Here is an 18,814-nt window from a genome sequence, read left to right as displayed (position 1 = left end):
AGCTGGAGCTTCCTCTCCCCCCTTTCCCCTCCAAACCTTCCCCCCCTCCTTGCCTCAGGAAATAAGCCAAGGAGAGATCGCTGCTGGTGAATCCTATGGTTAGAGGACACTGCATGTGACTGACTTTGCTGCTGTATTTATGCTTTTGCAGAGGGGGACTTGGCGGGGGGAGTACAGTTTAGATTTGCAATGGAAAAGAGTGGTGGGTGAATGTGGGTATCCCCTCCATCCACAGCCGCTGTTTCTCAGCACTTTGGGTCACAAGTACTGATTCTGCTCAATTCTTTACCTTCCTAAGGAGATAAGTGTTAAGTTTCTTTTGGGTTTTTTTGTTTGTTTGGTTGGTTTGTTGGTTTGTTTTGCAGTTTTTTAATTATTTTTATTTTGGTTTTGTCCAGAGAGGGGAAGGTTAGAGGAATCTCTATGCCTCTTGTCTGTCTGCGAAAACACTATGTCCTTCCCCTCTATACCAGGAGAGGGAAAAAGAAAAAAAAAAAAAAGAGAGAGAGAGTGATGGAGGAAAGACAGGAGATGAAAATTTGTTGGGTATGGGGTTTTGTTCAGTGGAGAATTGCCAGCTGGGTTTCTTGCTTTAAGAGCCAAGTGTGAGTATGGAATTTAGTTCGAAGTGATGACAGGCATGCTAGCTGGTTTTGAGATGCTTTCTGTAAACAGGAGTTAAGGGTTAATGCATTCCATGCTGTATGTATTAATACATGTCACACATGTACATATAATCATAGCCTTCAAAACTGCAGCTTGTGCATGATCCATACTCACTCACACACATCAGTGGTCCTTCCTGAACACACACACACACACACACACACACACACACACACACACACACACACACACACTCTCTCTCTCTCTCTCTCTCTCTCTCTCAGGGATATAGCAGGGAAGATGAATAAACTCACTCTGGCACATACAGTTCTAGCTCCCTAGCACATGCAATTCCTGGAGAGTCTGCTTCGCTTGTGCTCACATTCTCCTTTTCCCTTTCCCCCAGTCCCTCCTTCAAGCCTTCATCCTGAGCATTAGTGTTCGAGGTTGCTTGCATATTAAAATCCCTTGCCTGTCCTGCTGCACTAGCCTTGTAAGCCTGTGTGCACACATATACACACACATAGGAGAAAATCTAACTAAAGAACATAGATGTACTCTATCTGGCCTACACTGTGCCTCAGTCTTACATTCATGGTGAGCTGCACCCTTAGTGCATATCTCACTCGCACACGGCTTTTTTCACAGTGCTTTTTTCTCACTCCTGTACACATTAGTGCAGGAGTGCTGTGCATGGAGGTATGCCAGTCACGGCTTCCTCACTTCCCCTTAGCTCCTACTTTTACACACAGTCTTGCATGTACTGTTCTCTTCTATTTTGTGTCTACTAAGCAAATTCCCGTACAGGCAGGCTTCCTGTCACACACACACTTTCTATTGCAGCCTCACACCTGTCACTCCTGCAAACCCTCACTATGGAATCCTTCGTTTTTTGCCACCTTCTCACATTTGCTGAGTGCTTCTTTTCATACAGTTTCACTTTTCCCATTTCTGGGTCTCGTACGCATGCTTTTCACTGTCACATATTTTCTCTCAATTTACATTCTCTGAAGTCTGGACTGTGAATCCAACACCAGCACCTTCCAGCTGACTTCCTTCCTTGCTGTGAAGTGGCTATTTCTGACAGGGAAGGAGGATTATTCTCTGCATATAGGTTGTACATGGGGTAAGAGGAGAAGCAGTACCTGTGTAGCATAAGAAGATAACGTCAGCAATGAAGTTGTGTAGCTTGGCAGGAACTTTGTCCTGCTCTGGAAGATTAGTCAGAGAACCGTCAAGAAAGATGGACATTGGCAAGTCACGTTGACTCTGAGCATTGCCTTTCTGATGCACATTTCCTAGCCTGGAGACCACTGCTCCACACAGTGCTTTCAAGTCACAAGCCTTCCCTGAGTTGTGACCAGAGCATCCTGATGCCAGCACAGCCAGGAGCTGTTTTAGTCCGTCCTTATACCTGGAGCTTATGCCAGACTACGGGCATGGACAGGCTTTTACCTTCTGTTTTAGTGAGTTAGTATTGTCCCTGTAGTATCAGCCACATCTATTCTCATTTTGAAGGCTTCAGGGAAGGTCTTTTCAGGTCTGTATTATCATGTATCCTCTAAAAGGTTAGAGGCAACACAGCTGCCTTCCCTAGATTTTGTGATGGGATAAGATGGTGTGATGTTGTATGAGTGTTTGCAAACCTGGAGCTGCTTTTTTGACTGCTCCCAAACTTCTGGCATGATATAAACCAGAGCACTGGATCTAGTTTTATACCCAGCGGTAATTTCCTTTCTCCGATGTGAAGAGTGAGAGAATGGGGAGGCAGAAACACTGGGGCTGCATGGGAGGAGTAGGGCGCTGCCTGAAACAAGCCTGAAGATATCTGACGAAGTTAAAAAGGGGTGGGAAAATATTGTACCTTTAAAAAGACCCAACAAACAAACACATTCTCCCCACAATATTTATTTTAAATTAATTATTTTTCACTGAAAGCCGTGGTAACAAGCCTTGAACGCTTCTCTAACCCTGCTGAGCACAACTCTTTGGAGCTCTTCCCCCAGGAAACGGCAGCATTGGCTTTGACAGGCAGCGACCCCGGTCAGAACCCCGCCAAGACCTTTGTGCGCGCATCCCTCCGGAGCCAGACGGCTGAGCCTGCACCTCCAGAGCCACCCCAAGCTCGTCCGTGCCCTCTCTCCCCCTTTCCTCGCTGTCCACTTGGGGGTGTGCCGGTGACCGCAAAAGCAGCTCCTTGTCTTTGTGCGCTCTCGCAGAGCCCCAGGGCGGGGGAGAAGGGCTGAACAGCAGGCGCTGGGGGTGCGGGAGGAAGCGCAGCTGAGCCTGGCAGCAGAGCCACGGGTCGGCGGTGCAAGCGGCCAGCGCAGCCCGCCTCCCCCGCGCCCTGCCAGCGGGATGCCGAGCGCTGCCTGTCCCCTGCCCGCCTGGCCTCGGGGCCTTTGGCACAGCTCAGCCTTTGCTCCTTCCCCCCTAGGTTGGATGCTCCAAGTCCTGCACAGAGGATTTTTTTTTTTTTTAATCCCCTGATCACTATGTTTCCTCGTTTTGGTGGCTCAGGATTCTTGCATTTCTCTGCTGCTGCACTTCCCAGTGCTCCTTGGGAGGCAGGTGGCTCGGAGGCGGGATGGTTGTTCCTCCTGCATGGTGCACTGGCCTTCCTGCCCCGCGGGGGCTGGAGGAAAACGAGTACCTACACACCCCAACCCTGCTGGTGGGTGGGACTTTCCAGGATTTTCTAGCGGCATGCTGCAGCTCTTCCCTCGAATGAATTTGTTTCTTAGCTCAACGTGCCCCAAAGCATCTGAGAGACATCAGATTGTTGAATTTGATTGTATAGCTGAATTTTTCTTTTTTTTTTTTTTCCCCAAGTCAAAAAATGGGTGCATGAGTATGGGGCGGAGAAGCAAATGCTTAGGGTTTATGAAAAATTTGCATTTAGATCATTTAGAAGAATTTTGTGTTGATGTTTGCACTTTCATTTACTATTACTCTTACTTAGCTGTCAATATGAAAATTAATTTTTATTTCCTCACCCTGAGAATTTTATTTTAAAAAATGAATGCCTTGAGAAATTATACATTTCCTTCAGCATTGCTTTAAGTTGAAAAATCTTCTAAACAAATTCTTGCTGTTGAAAAATAGCAGCTGTTTCCAATCAGCAATTTGCTTAAAAAATCCCAGCTTGTTTTAATGAACCTCCCTGACAACCCCACCTAATTGGTTAATTGTAAAAGACTTTGTGTTTTAAAAAAATAAAACCAGCCAGTTTAGTGGAGTGGATGGTTTAGGAAAGGACATTCTGAAGTGGCCTGCATGGTTCCTGGCAGCATTTATTTATAATGTATTTCTTGAGCTGCTCAAGGGTGTTCTTAAATGAGGAACGAGTCTGATGAAAGGAATCACAGAAACAGCCGGGTAAGTGGCATAGGCTGCTTTAGGTTGGTACACAGCACGAATATTATCTGTAAAGTCTGGTGTTTTGCGAAGTTACTGGGCAATGGTGTGTTTGTTAATGTGCGAGGTGTGTGTCATCTGTATGGATGGAAGTGTACCTGAGTGTTCCTGTGCTGATAATGTGTCATAGATGGGGAGAAGGTTGGGAGGGAGGAGCAGCAGCATGAGTGCCAGTGGTGACATTGTGGTGCATGGGGAACAGCACCGGGCCATTGTGATGCAGTTGGATAACATTTAGATACTGCCAGCTGGAGAGGAAAAAAAGAAAAGACTTTTCCTGCTCTCCTGAATATACTTTTCTTCCTATCTGTTTCCAGTTCTCCCTTCTTGAGTAAGGCAAGGGAAGCTCTCACAGGCTGGACTGTATTGATGAGGCAACAACTCAATCAGCTGCCTTGCATTCCCTTAAATGATGAAGAGGTTTAATACATGAAACAATATACTTTTCTTGTAGGCTTAGGACAGGGAAGAAGTAGAGAAGGCTTTTTATCTGCAAACAGGGAGCATTGAAAAGATATCCCAAGTGTTTCTTCTAGTTCAATCCAGTGATTGCTGACCAAAATAATCAATAATTATACAAGTAAGAACCCATTTCCTCTAGCTGTTATGAATCTCAGCACTCAGCTACCTGCTCAGAGGGCTTTGTTATGATAAGTAAAAATTTGCTTCATCTTTTATTCTCAGATATCTTTTCCCACACAAGAGTTTTACTAGTTCTGTAACAAAGAGCCAAGTTCCCAGCGTTTTGGGGCATTCCTTTTCAAGCCTTGGAGAACACTTATGTGTACGCTAATGGTCTGAGGAGGAGATGTGCTCTTTTATAGTTATTCTTTTCACTTTTTTCTTCCACTAGCTATAGAGCTCCTTCAAATCAGGGTGGGGAATACAGCTGCTCTCATCCTAGGGTTCTGGCAGAGCCAGTGCTTTAGGAGTGCACACACTTTCTGTGTGCTTAGAACTGGGATAGACAAGGGATGGTGATTTATAGGACTGGGATAGACAAGGGATGGTGATGTACAGGTCCCACAGCAGCAGCTGGGTGTTGTCTGCAGTTGCCTGGTGGGGCTGGGCCAGTTTTGGGGAGCTGTAGCACTGCTTGCTTTCCTGTGTGCTGTACAGAGAGGACAGATGGAAAAAGCTGATGAAGAGTAAGGGCAAGGGACATCCTTTTTTCTGGGCACATCAGAACACCTGATGGGTTTTTCTGTGGAAGAGGATCAGCTGAGTGGTTGCTGTCTGACAGAGGTTGTTAAAGGACTGAATGATCGAAGTGAAGTCTATAATGGTACCAGACAAAGATATCCTGGAGGAGTCTGGAGAAAATCTTTCATGTGTGCCTTTGAACACAGGGACATGTGTTTTGCCAAATATCATCTCCTTTGTGCATAAGGTGCTGCTGGAAGGATGCAGAATTTTGCTGTCTGCTGTCCCTATAGGAAGCATGAACCTTTGCTTCTTTGGTATCCCCTTCTTGAAAAGGTGCATAACATTTTTGTTTGGTGCTCAAACTAAATGAGTAATGATTTTGGCAGCTAATGTACTCTTCCTGCTGTCAATTTATCCATGATAAAACCAGAAATATCAAGCACAGCACAGACCATCCTGTCCCACTCTGAGACAGAACTAAGGGCACGTGCAGGTGAGTATGTGAGACACAACCCTCTCCTGGTGTCAGTGTGGGAAAAAAGAAAAAAAAAATGCTGGGAGTACATAATTCTTATAGAAATAGGCAAAGGAAAAAGAAGCCCAGGTTTGATTCTGTGCTGTGCCACTGTGCTGTGGTGCTTTGGCTGATGCTGAATTTCCTGCAGGCTGAGGCATTTCCTTGTGAGGCAGCCCTCCAGTAGATTGTCTGCCTGTGTGGCAGCCTTGCCCTGCTCACTTGCATGGGAGGAAAAGGAAAAGCACTAGGGCTGTTACCCTAATTTTTCTGAGCCAAAGGATTATTCTGTCTCACAGTGAAGTCTTGCTGGCCATATCTGATGTTTTAATGTTCCTGGGGAAGAAATTCTGCATGACTACATGCTGAGGGTAAAGGGCCCCTTACACTAGCCATGATTATTGGTCACTCACAAGCATAAAATAGGATTTTTCAGTGGTTGTCAGCTGTAAAGGTACTGGACTTTGAATGGTACCTCTGAGAGGGGATGGTTTTGAAGGCAATGCAAGGTTATACATATCCAATTAAGGCAGGCTGGTGTAATGTAGTTTTATTTTTGGGGGGTTATTTTTGGCTTTTTTTAAAGGATTGGTCTATTTTATTTTAAAAAACGTTAGCATGAGAAGGCAGGCATAAAAGGAGGGGCTTTGGCTTTAAGCAAAGGTGAGTGTGATCATAGCCGTGGACACACAGTCTGGCTTTTGCAGTCCCTAGGTTATATAAAGCATCCAAAGGAAGCTCAGTTCTTGAAATTTGTTCCCTTCCCTAAAGTTCACTTCTGTGTGACCTCATGGATGTAGGTTTCTGCATTTCTTTCTGGTTTGGCAGAGCTCTCCCACAAAAAGGGTGTCCCACTCCTTTTTCTGGTGATTGTGATTGTGCTGCTGGGAGGGGGAAGATGTGGCAGGCAGGTCATGAGCACTGGCATGAGGAAGGGAGCAAGCAAGGAGACAAACAAAAAGCTGTGGGCATTTCCAATTGGGAAATCAATAGCATATGAGTATGCAATGTAAGTGTGTAATCACAGCTCCCTCCCCTCTGCCCCCTAAGCACTTACATTGATGGGGAGTTGCAGGCCAGAACCAATTAATCCTTGCAACCTGCTAGGACAATAAGTATTAATATTCTTCTACATGCACTCTGGTTGCTGCACCTGCTTGGAGCCTGGCTGTGTTTGACCCTCAGCAGCTGACCCAAAGTTCCACCAAGGGAGCAAGACTCTGATCATGAGCCTTGCAGCCACTGCACTGTTACCTGACCTCCCCTTGTGGATGTCGGAGAGGCTGACTGGGGGGATATGCACTTGACTGTCTGAAAAATGAGGGATTTGCTGGTAAGGTTTTGCCTGCAGGAAGAAGGGGCTATTTGAAGGGGCATCTGGAATTTTTGAAGAATAAATGCCTTTAGACTTTTCTCATGTTGGTACACCTTCATGTAATGAAGTATCTAGTCTTTGCCTTGTAAAGGTACTTTGTACAATGGAATTGAAACATCCAATTTTATTTGTGCCTGTATACATGATCTGGGCATAAAGGTATGGCCTTTGAATAGCTCTTCCTTGGCTTTTGGGAAGGTGCGTGTATGGAACAGAAGATTATATATATCATGCCTATGCATGCACATGCATTTGAGTGTGTGCATGTGACAGATAATGCACAAATTGTGTGGTAAGATGCTTGAGAAACGTTAACAAATCTGGTCCAGAGTTATATTTTGTGCAAGGGACTTGTAATGAATGTTAGTGCAGGAGGTGAACACAGCCTGATTACTGATAGGAATGTCCGTGTAACTATGTGAGCTTTTGGAGTGACCATTATTCATAGTGCATTTGCATCCTATCTTGACATGGCTAGAGATTGTTGCAGTGAAACAGAATTGTTTCTGTGGCTTGGCTACCCCTCCTCATCTTTCTGCGATAGCCTCAGTGTAAGGTGGTGACTTAGTCACACTTCAGTCACCTGGGCAGGAAATACAGCCTAGAGAGTGGAAAGGACATGTTTGACTCCTACACTTTCATAGGAGAGTTTCTGGGAGTAGAAGGAAGAGGATAAAAGGATGCACAAGTTGCATTGTTTTTTATTAGACCAACATATTCAAAAATAGCACAACCTGACTGAACCCACCTTCCTTGCGTAGCTATGCTGTTTTATGAGGTGGATGAAGCCTGAAGCAGTAAAATCAACAAGTTTGTACTCTGGCTGTTACCTTCATTAACACAGCCTTGCTGGTTTAACTTCCTCAACAACACTGTCCAGCTCTGTCCAGTGTGGTTGTGTTCTGTCCAGTCTCAGTTTGGGTAGCTGAGCAGGATAGACCTGCCTGGAGATGCCCTTGTGAGGTGTTCTGTACTTCTAGATCTCCTGGAGAGGAAAGGAAACTATTTGTCTGGAAGACTGTGTCAATGTTGGGCTTTTACAAACAGCAATTTCTTGGTGATTCAAAGAAAAACAAAAAATCATGCTAGCTCAAGTGGAGTAAGAGTTGTCTGTAGTTGAGACCAGCTAAGGGAGGGAAGGCAGGAAACAGTGGGAGCTAAAGTGAGGGTACATAAGCTCTCCTCTAATTTAATGTATCCTAGATGCCTATTGGTGACTGGTTTCTGTACTATCCAGCAGCCAAAGAGCTGAAACAGATTGGGATGTTGATTTAAAAAAAAAAAAAACCAAAAAAACAGCTGCAGCATGAGGTAAATGGGCTGTGGCATTGCCCCAGAGGGACCTAGAGCTACGGTCAGCAGTGCAGTATTCCTTCTCCTTTGGCCTGCTGTGTGCATAGAGGAAAGAAAGAAAAGGCCATTCTGGCTGGCCTTGCTCTGTCTATCCCAATGTAAATATTTGTAGCAGTAGTCTTTTATTCAGGCTTCAAGGAACCTTATAAGACCCCTGCATGTAGGCTCTGCTCATCCCCTGGTTAACCCCAAGAGTTTTTGGTTGCTTTCTTTTCTTCATCCTGCTGACCAAAGTGACCCAAATCACCACAAAAATTGAATTGAACACCTCAAGCTCTCCTGGATCCTGAAGCTTTGTTGTAGCTGCTGTGATGGAGGAGCGGCCATGTGAAACATATTGGGGAGGCAGAAGACTTTAAAGCTCTGCTTTCTTTCCGCACATAGGCGTAATAGCTCTGGAATTCTTTCAGGCCTGAGGATGCTAAGTGAGAAGAGGTTTTGAAGTTGTTACAGGAAGGGTCTTAGGGTGATCTTGATCTAGACGAAAACTTCTTATGGAGCTGCCACCTTTCCTTGGTGCCTTGGTGATAATAATGTCAAGGTTTTGGGTTTGATCCCCATGTGCACCATTCACTTTAGTTAGACTCAATGGTCCTTGTGGGTCCTTCCCAGCTCAGACTATTCTGTGATTCAGGTGTCTTGAGAGCTGGCAGGAACCTTGACAGATTTCTTTCTGAGCTCTTTCTCAAGTTATCCAGAAGTTTGTTGAAGCAAAGCAAAGATCTTCACACAACATTTCTGCTTCACCAAAATGGCATTTTTCTAATAAAGAATAAAAAGGTGTTGGAAAAATTCCAAGTTGAGTCTCAAGAACAGATTAAGGCACAAGTGCTTAAAGGCTTTCCTGTGATGTATTATCTTCTGTCATAAGTCTACATCAGAGTCTCGGCTGTCATCTGAAACAAAAAAAATATTGAAAACTGTGGCCATTATAAGTGTTATCAAAAACTTGAAAATTTTACCTGAGTGCAGCCAATAGCTGGTGTCTGTCCTGAGCTTGCAGGCAACTTAAAGTGCTGAAGATCTGCCCTCACTGATTTTGGAACTGGATTTCCTTGAAAGAGACCCAGCTGGTGTCACTGTGGAGGAGGGAATGTCTAGTGAGCAGCACTCGTGTCTGTAGCCATGCTGTGTCTGAACCAGAGGACAAGCATGTGCATGTGTCTGTGTGTGCATGGCATGTGCAGGGCCTGTGCTGTGATCACCAGAATTGCAGTCTAGCCAGATAACAAGCTGTTGTTGTTTACAGCACTTGGTTCCGGGCACTTCAATTCCAGAAAGATGTAAACAAAATTAGAGGGAATTCAGAGGATTGCAAGGAGAATGATTAAGGGGCTGGAGGGACTGACTTATGAAGAATGCTTGTGAGAGCTAAATATATAGCTGTTTTGGCTAAATGACTAAAGAGGAGCTATGCTAATCATGTAGGCATACTGGGAAGGCATGAAGAATTGTCTGGTGTGGACTCAGAGCTAGAAGAGTCACCCATGACAGAAAATTTGGAGGTGGAAAGAAAAAAAAATGGCAGGAGAGGAAAAATAGTTAATGGAAGAAAGAGATGAGATAGTGATATAGCTTTGTTAAGAATCATGGTGGAATTGCTGTCATTTGGGATATCTGAAGTTTCGCTGGGCAGAGCCCTGGAGAATAATCCATGCACTACAAGCATGAAAAGGTCCCTTGAGAGACAGTCTAGATGCCTTAATAGATTTTTATGCTGTCATTAATTTCTGAATCACAGCTAACACTTCCAGTCTGACAAAGAGCCATATTTTTTGAAGTGTTTTTCTTTCTTGCCTTATTGTTATTATTTGTGCTGTGATGCAAATACTGGTGCAAGGCATGCAAGGAACTCTTCTGTATTAACAATTGAAATACTAATTGTATCAGCTGATTAACTCAAAGACCTTTTTCCTCTTTCTTTTAGTAGAATGTTCATTCAGATTTGCCTGATACGTGGGAAAAGGCAGCCTGCTGGATGCCCAATAAGGTGAAAACCCAGTGTCTGTAACTGTGTCCTGTGAGTTGTGTTAGACTTTGGCAGGTTCCCCATTGACACACATGGTACATATAGGCTCTGCTCTTTCTTTACCTTGCATGTTCTCAAAACGGGTAACTGAACACTGGACTGCTCCCTTCATGTTGGCACTCAATGTCCCTCAGACATTTTTGGAGGTTCTAGGCCTTGGTCAGAAGCATTTGAGACCCTGGCAAGCAGCTGGAAACAGCTGTGATTTTGAGTTTTAGTAATGGAATGATTTACCAACTTTGCAGGTAGAACAAGAAGTTCCAAAAGTTTAGATATTATAGTAGAAATAGTTACAAAGTAGAGAGAAAATTTTTTTAATATTGTACAAAAAAATTTTAACACCTATACGAAAAATTTTTACTTTATACATGAAAGTCAAAAAATTTAAAATAAAAGAATGTAAACCAATCCTGTTCCTCCTCTTTCTTCTTCCTTACCTCCATATTCTTAATGATGTTAGCACTCATAAATTAGTTTAGAGTAAAAAAACACCATTTGATATAAATAATAAATATTTAAAAACTAGAAACATTTATCACATTATATACCATATAAAAAATAACAACGCAAAACCAAAAAAAAAGCCAAAATGAGTGTCAAAAGTGTGTGTGCCTCTGCCCAAGCTACTAACCAAACCACAGCAACCAAAAAACCAAAAAAGCAATCTTTTAGATAGCTTACAATAAACTGCCTTAAAACCAAACGACTACTAAGTTTTCTTTAAAAGCACAAGTTAAAAAAAAAAACTTTCCACCACACAAAACCCCTAAACCAAACCTAAATTCCAACACCTTCAGGCTCAGAAGTTGATGTGTCTGAGCTGGTAGTATTCCTGGCATGTCAAAAGAGCTGAGCCCTCCCAGGGCTGTGAGCTGGGCCAGTGAGGGAGGCAGCAGTAGAACAAGATGCCAGGAGACTGCCAAGCTGATCAGCAGAACATGGGAATCACACAGCTGGTTTGTTCTTATCTCACCTACAGCAAGAACTGAAGAGTGAAAGTGAGTTTGGTGGTGTTGGCTGCTTGGTTTATTGGGAATGGGAGTAGGCAGAATTGAGAGCAAGTTTTGTAGTGGATGCTGGCTGGTACCATGGACTTCCAGAGGTAAAAGGTATTGTGGCTTGAGTGAAAGAGCCAGGATACAAAATGGGAATTATCCAGACTGAAGATTATTTGTGCCATGGATGCAGACCCAGAGAGAGAGTTCATCATAGTTTATTAGCTCAGGTACAGCACTATGCAAATTGCAATCTGTTTCCTGGGCAGGCAGCAAGGAGCACCTTTTTGCATTGCATGAAGTTCAGAATGTTCAGTGTTGCTGGATCTCTCCCAGTCAGTGTAAGGCCTGTTTGAGGGCCTCAGCAGTGCCAGGGAACAAAACGTGGAGACAGCTGACTCTGGGTGGAAATTGATGCTACTCAGCGTGGACTTTTCAACTAGCCTTGTTGTGTTCAAGGTGGCTGCTGGTAATGATGTCCTTAGCACATGCACATCAGCAGGGTGGGCGAGCTCATCAGCTCAGGTGTGGTGCAGTGTGAGTGCAGTTGGGCTCTGGCTCTGAAACGGAGACAAGAACCATTGTAGATTTGGGTTGTCTGTGCCGAACGTTGATTTTTGATGTTGGAATCTCCCATTTGAAAAATACGTAGGCCCTGAAAAGAATAAAAAAAACCCTTACCCTCCATCTTTGCATTGGGTAGAGGTTCTGCATTTGTGCCACAATGGGAAAACTGGGAGCTGTGAGGAATTAACTAAAAGTTGGTGAAGTGGAGAAGATTGGAAACACCAAAGGTGATAATCTGCGTTGGCAGATATGAATTGCTCTGGAATGGTAGCATGTTTGCTCAGAGAGATGGAGAACTTGGAATAGAGATTGAAAGACCAATGGACCTTTTGTTTCCTGTGGTATTTTGGCAATCTGTGTGCCCTCTAGTGGCACAGCTCATCGAGGGAGGTGGAGGGCTACTGCTCCTACTGTTTGCAGCATCACCTAGGAGGAGGGACTCTCTGCTTGCAGCCCAGAGAATGAGGTTTCTCTGGCTCACTGCAGAGAGAGGAAAGGGATGAGAGCAAGATAATTGGTGTAGTAATTGTGTTTTTTGCACGCAGGAAATTGATTTGTTACAGAACCTTTGAATCATTGTTCTGTAGGATTTTGCTAATCTCATTCTAACCCCGGCAGAACGTTTGTCGCTTTGCACCCAGCGGTTGAGCCAGAGCGTAATGCTGCTGCCTCCTTTAGTTACTGGGGCAAAGGCACAGCAGCAGGAAACCTTGAAATACATTTCTGCAACTGGAAGTACAGGATGGAGCTCTGGGTCCCCTCTCTGTGTTGCATGAACTGCAACTCTGAAAGGAAAAGAGAGACCCAGGGTATTATAAGAGAGAGGACGATTGGTGGCAAACTTGTTTGTTTTGCCGTGCTGAGCTTCTGAAGAAAAACCCAAGCACTTCAAAGGCAAAATGAAAAATCACCCAGACATCCATTTTCTCAAATTCCTGTTTGTATGTCTAACAGCAGCATTACCTAATAGCAATGTTCATAGGAAGGGGAACTCATCTCAAATTAAATTGACTTTTTTGTTTCTCTGTCATTTACATGTTTGAACTAAGTGAAAAAAGTGGATTGATACTATATAGTCACTACTTTTGTTAGTAGTCAGAGCTGGTGCTGTAAAAATGATCACATGAATAGTAAAAAGAGAAACTATTTGGGAAAATATGCTTGTTTTATGAAAACTGTTACAAAGAAGAATTTCTTGTGGGTAGGATGGCCTTTTTGAAAGAAATGGAGACTGCTTCTAAGCCAGTACAATATAAGACATTGAAATCTATTTCTGTTCCAAAATAGAGCAGGATCTGGAACATGGTTGTCCCACAGTTCAGAAAGCACATTAATCCCCAGGCTCTGGCCTGCTTTGGAGAGGTTGAATTTTTCTCTCTGGTTGTGTTTTTAGCTACTATACATGTTAGAGCTCTGTGACTTCCACCATTCAGTGGGGCTTGCATTAAGTGCTAGATAGTAGGCAAACAAAATAAATCTGTACCTGCCACACAGACACAGGTGAAGAAGTTCATATTTCCAAAATCCCCCCGGTCCCACATCTGTGTTCCTTGGCTTGCTGTGCTGGAGGCAGGCTGTGAGAGAGCCCCTGCTTGTTATAGCAGGTGGCTGAGAAATGCTCCTTGGCTCTGTGAGCAGAGGTGGCAGCAGCAGCACAGCCCTCGCAGGTATCTCAGGAGCAATACTTGGGGATGGTGGCCACAGGAGAGCTGCCACTCTGTATTTTCCTTGGCAGTTTTGGAGGTGGGCAGCTCTGTTGAATTTGTAAAATGTACAGTGTGGTGTCCGCTCGGCAGTCAGTGTGGTCATTTTCTTTTTACTCCTGCTGTTGCCTTGCTGCAGCTGCAAGGAAAGGGAAAACAGCTCTTCTCTTTCATCTCCCTGCATTAAACTTTAACCACATATCCCACTTCATGTTTCCTACTGCTGCAGCTTTATGACCAAAACAAGGGACCAAAGAAGTACTCGTAGTAAAACCAAGTAGTCCAAAAACTTTTATGATGTCTGCCTCCTGCACCAGGGTTATACTGAGAATGTATGATCTAATGTTTTTTGAAAACCATCCATTCTGCGTTGGAGTTTGAGTTCTGCCCTGTGGCCTTATTTGTTGTTGTGGGGTAGAAGATTGCCTAACTCCTTCTCAATGATTATTTTTCTTTTTCAGAGTATTTTATGTGGGGGAAAAAACAAACAAAAACCCACAAACAAACAAACAAAAAAACCCAAAAAACAAGGAAAGAGAAAAAAAATAACTGTAAGGGCTATTTGTCAGATTTAGGTAGATCCAAAGTAGAGTCCCTAATCCAATTTCATGGAGCAAAGGCTTCAAGACTGGATTTATGCTATTTATGCTGTCTCTCTCTAGGAGGTTAAGGATGTTCTGTTCAGTTTCCTTGTCCTTGGCAGTACCTATTCCAACTTGAGGCTACAGAAATCCTAAACTGGGACATGTCTGTGAGAGGAAGAGGTATGACCTGTGTCCTTTTATCAAATATTGTTCTGCTCCACCAAGTGAGAGGATATCTTTACCATTCTGCTTTTCCCCAGCAGTTTCTTCCTATCTTGTTTGTTCCTCTTGTTGAGGGTACTACTCCAAGCACAGGATCTTTGTTCCAGTCCAAGTAAATTTCTTGTAGGGTCTGATCTGGAGTTTAAGGGTTGCATCTTGGAAACCAGACAGATGACTTAGTTTGCAGACACTACAGGACCAGTGATGTGAATGCAAGAAATAAAGAATCTACCCAGATTCTTGGATTCAATAGTGGCTTGCAGTGCAGGCTGGCAGCCGGAAGAAACACTTTCTCATGCATAAATTTGGGCACCTTTGAGTTGCAAATTACTAAGAGACAATAAAACACACATTACCACTTTCATGGGGACACCTTTAAAGCCAGGACTGCGCTTTCAATTAACTCTGCCGTATGTGGCCAAAGTCGACAGTGCATAAAACTTTGATAATTTCACATTTTAAAAATGTATCGGAAACTCTCATTCGTATATCTTCACTGAAAATTTCATGAATTGCACATTTCCTGGTGTTAGATGTTCAATAAACTTAAATTATGCAGCAATTTACATCTAGAAGATTTGCTTTAAAACTGAAGTCTGGCTTCTTCTCTTTCAGGTTGAGAACAGCTCTTTCTTTTACTGCCTCCGATAGTTAGAATGGGCAGTTTTGTTTTGAAATTGTTGGAGATCTGTACTAACCACTTAGTAGGAAAAACTCTGACATGAGGGAGATGTGAAAGGCAAATGGCTAGACACAGGTGTATCCCTCTTGTTTGAGCCTGATGTTGCATTTTTATTCATTTCACAGGCATAAGTATTGGCTGTATCCATTTTCAGCAAGATTTTTCTATATTTTAGCGTATTTTCAACTAATTGGGGAACTTGAGATTAGAGGGAAGAGCAAATTTGAATCAAATCCCAGTTTGTGAAATCCCAGGTGGCAGTTATTAGCCAAGAGTACTTCCAGGACATTAGTAGTCAGGTTGTTGGGGATATCTCCCTAGATCATAGACTTCCAAGGTAAACTCCCAGTTTGAGAGGATGAAATTATGGGGTGTTCTGTCCATTGATAAGGCCAGTTCTTGAAGTACCCTGCTCATCTCAAGTAGTGCTTTATTTCCATGCCATATCCAAATTTGTGCTTTTATCTGTGTGACCTAAAAGGACTAACATGCACTGTGATGAGGAAGACTTTGAACAAGGCTCTCTAGAGCTATTTCTTCCCTTTCAGTAATCTCATTTCAAAGCTTTTCATGGTTACCCAACTTTCTTATCTCTCCTTGTCCTTACTGTAACCAAGTTGAGAGTATAAGTAAGTTCTAACACACTCCTGCTTTTCCATAAATGATTTCTATGCTCAACTATGGATGAAGAAGAAGGAAGACAAATCGGAGCCCAAGGTACCTATGTACAATCCTGGGACAGCACTGATGCTGACGGGCATGTGTTCTCAAGGTGATCTGTTGACCAGGACAATGCTGGTTTGTAAGAGAGGTATCTTAAAATTTCCTCAAATGTCCCAAAGAGTGTTTCTAATCAGGAGATAGCTACAACTTTCTCCTGCAGTATTGCTTAGTGACTTCCATCACCTGTCGCATCTAGGAATACGAAGAAACAGGATGTACTCTACAGTTTTGTTTGCCATCAACTAAGGAAAAAAAAAAAAGCTGTGAGCTAAGCTGGTGGCAGAGCAGAACCTGGAGGACTTGTTCTCTGTCCAGTTCCCTTGCACAGCACTCCTAGTTTGAGTCTCCCTGGGCAGGGTAATGGGCAGCACTGCTGGCAGAAAAGGTGAAGGGAGAGCAGAGGTTCAGGGAAGTGGTCAAGAAGAGGGAGGCTCCCTGGAAGATGCCTGAAGGAAGGAATGGGGTGGATTTGACAGTGATGCAGGGAGGAGGGGAACAGAAGTACCTGACAAGCTTTTGAACCTCTGTTTGCTTAATGGGAGCTCTTGCAAAGACACAGTCTGCATAAGCCATCAAGAGAAGATGGCTTCTCCCAGGGCCCTTGCAGCTGCACAAGGCTATGATAACAGAAATTAACTTCATCTCCTTTGTCTTGCTTTCCAAGAGCCCCAGAATAGTAGTTATGAAAACGGTGCTGTTTAATATTGCCTTTGATCGAGCAATCCAACGGGAGCCCTGGGCTTGTTCAGCTCGGCTTTGTTAGTTTCAGACCCCAAGGCTACAAGCCGCTGCCTTCAAAGCCCAGGCAGGGCTGCACTGAGTGTGAGGCACGCAGCAGAAATCCCGGTTCGTCAATTCAAATGGCGCTCACCTAGCAGCAGTGCCTGAACCTCAAGACCCACAGCAAAATGTGGGAAGCAGGGCACACAGATATCCCCTGTGGAAAGAGCCTATCTCACAAGCCAACAAACAAGGCAACATCTTCAAAAGACAGCAAAGCAGAGTGGATCTTTCCTGTAATTATCGAGTTTTAATATGGTACCTTTTTTATTTGATGCCAACTGGTGTCCCAGTACACTACAGCCAGGCGGTGTGTGATGCATGAGGACATCACCACTGGAGAAGAGAGCTTCCATTCATCTCCTTCACCTCCCTCTAGTAGATGGGCATCTTTCCTCCAACTCTGTCCTGTGGGCACTGCATGTACACCTTGGCCAAGGCCTCCATTCTAGTTGGGTATAAGCACTGGAAGTCACTGAGCATCTGACCTAGCAAGAGTCAGCTTTTGGAGATATTTGCTACTTAACCAGTAAACAGCATGAAAGCAGCTACTGGAAAAGGTCTGTGCTAAGGGTAGTCTGCAGGAGGGCTTGTGAGAACCAAGAGGGTATAAGCAGCTCATCTGTTTCCAGATGGGAGGTTACCTGAATGCACCATAACCCATGGGCACACAAGTGCAGGGACTAATGGTCTCTCTGCAGGCAGTGCTGAGAGATGGAACTGTGCTAAGGAAAAGACTGGTGTGTTTTTTTCTTTAGTCTCTTTCATTGCTGAATTATGAGACTCATTCTACTTTGTATCCCCCTGTATGTCAAACAGGGGTTTGATCAGATTTTGTTAAGTGGTTGTATAGGACTCATGAAAATTATAAATAGAGCAGGGCTTCTTTGGATGCCTCAAAGAGCCTACTTCTAGTTTACTGGGGACTGGTGCTTAGCCTCAATCTTCACATATCTGTAAACTGCATCTAGAGTAGGTTTGATTATGAAATGTCCAGGAGCATGCTGGGATACTTTCCTCTTATGGAAAACGTGTGTTCCCATTGAAATAAAGGAGTACCAAAGGTATAATATTTTAGACATACAATTTGTTATAATAAAATTTGGAAAGATGGAGGAGTTTCAGAAGCAGGTAGTTTAGTGAAAATATTTCATGTGACAAGGATAACACCTGCCATTTTTGCAATCAGGGTAAGATTTAGACAGGCCATATAAACGCTTCAGGTATATGTTCTCTCAAACCTGACATACACAAATTGATGTTTAGTTTCCAGAACCAGGTGTTCCTGAGCACTGTTAGAGAAAATAGAACAAGGATTTCCTTTCTGTTCCAGCAGTGCTTGTCCTAGCACTGCATATTGTTTTGTTATGTGCAGTGATGCTTGACACCTCTCTTCAGCTTAGCAGGCAACCAAAGTGACTCGCCCTACAGCGTGCTCTTGTGCCTATTTTAGGCAGGATCAGCAGAAACTCTGGACAGCAGTTGAAGCTTTTCTGAGATTCTGGTTCATTGCTTGCCTCCTGAAATTGTTGTTGTTTCTCTGATTGTGCCCCAGTAAGACTACTATTTCTTCTCTGTACTGCGTAAGGCAACCCAGTGACAATGAGAACTTCATTGATCCAACTAGAAAGAGAAAGAGAAACAAAACAACAGCAAAAGTTTTGTTGTTGAAAGGTAACTGAGAACTGCAGAGGTGGGAGTTGCTTTTGCTGTGGTGAAATAAGTTACCTCCCTCTCTGAACCTGCTCAAAAAAGTGACCATGGTTTAAAAAAAGCTCATGCAAGTATGTGTAACCCAGGGATTAATGCTAAGAGGCAAAACTTTGGGGTCCACATCAAGTTTTGTCCTTAATAGGAACTACTCCTGTCTCAGCACATCAATGCCCGCTCCTGTTAAAGGAGCAGAGGGACTCTCTAGAGTTTTAAGAAGAGGTTTCATATAGTCAGATGATGAAGAAGTACAAAGAATTTCAGATTATGAGCTACAGGAGAAAAAATTCAGCATGTAACTTCTGGCTTCAGTCCTGGATGCAAAGGAGGTGGATGGAGGGTAAAGGGGGCTGGAAATTAAATAAGCCAATATCCTAAACTATATTTTAATTGAATTCTCAATATCTT

General features: G+C 43.6%; 1 protein-coding gene across 2 annotated transcripts in view; it reads left to right on the top strand.

Moving 5' to 3' along the window:
* Positions 1-18,814, top strand: part of LSAMP (limbic system associated membrane protein) — a 1,016,799-nt gene that overhangs the window by 568 nt on the left and 997,417 nt on the right. The window lies entirely within an intron of this gene.

Source organism: Lonchura striata, chromosome 1, assembly GCF_050655825.1.
Source record: "Lonchura striata isolate lonStrDom1 chromosome 1, ASM5065582v1, whole genome shotgun sequence".
Classification (NCBI taxonomy): domain Eukaryota; kingdom Metazoa; phylum Chordata; class Aves; order Passeriformes; family Estrildidae; genus Lonchura; species Lonchura striata.
This window is presented reverse-complemented; position numbering and strand designations above follow the sequence as displayed.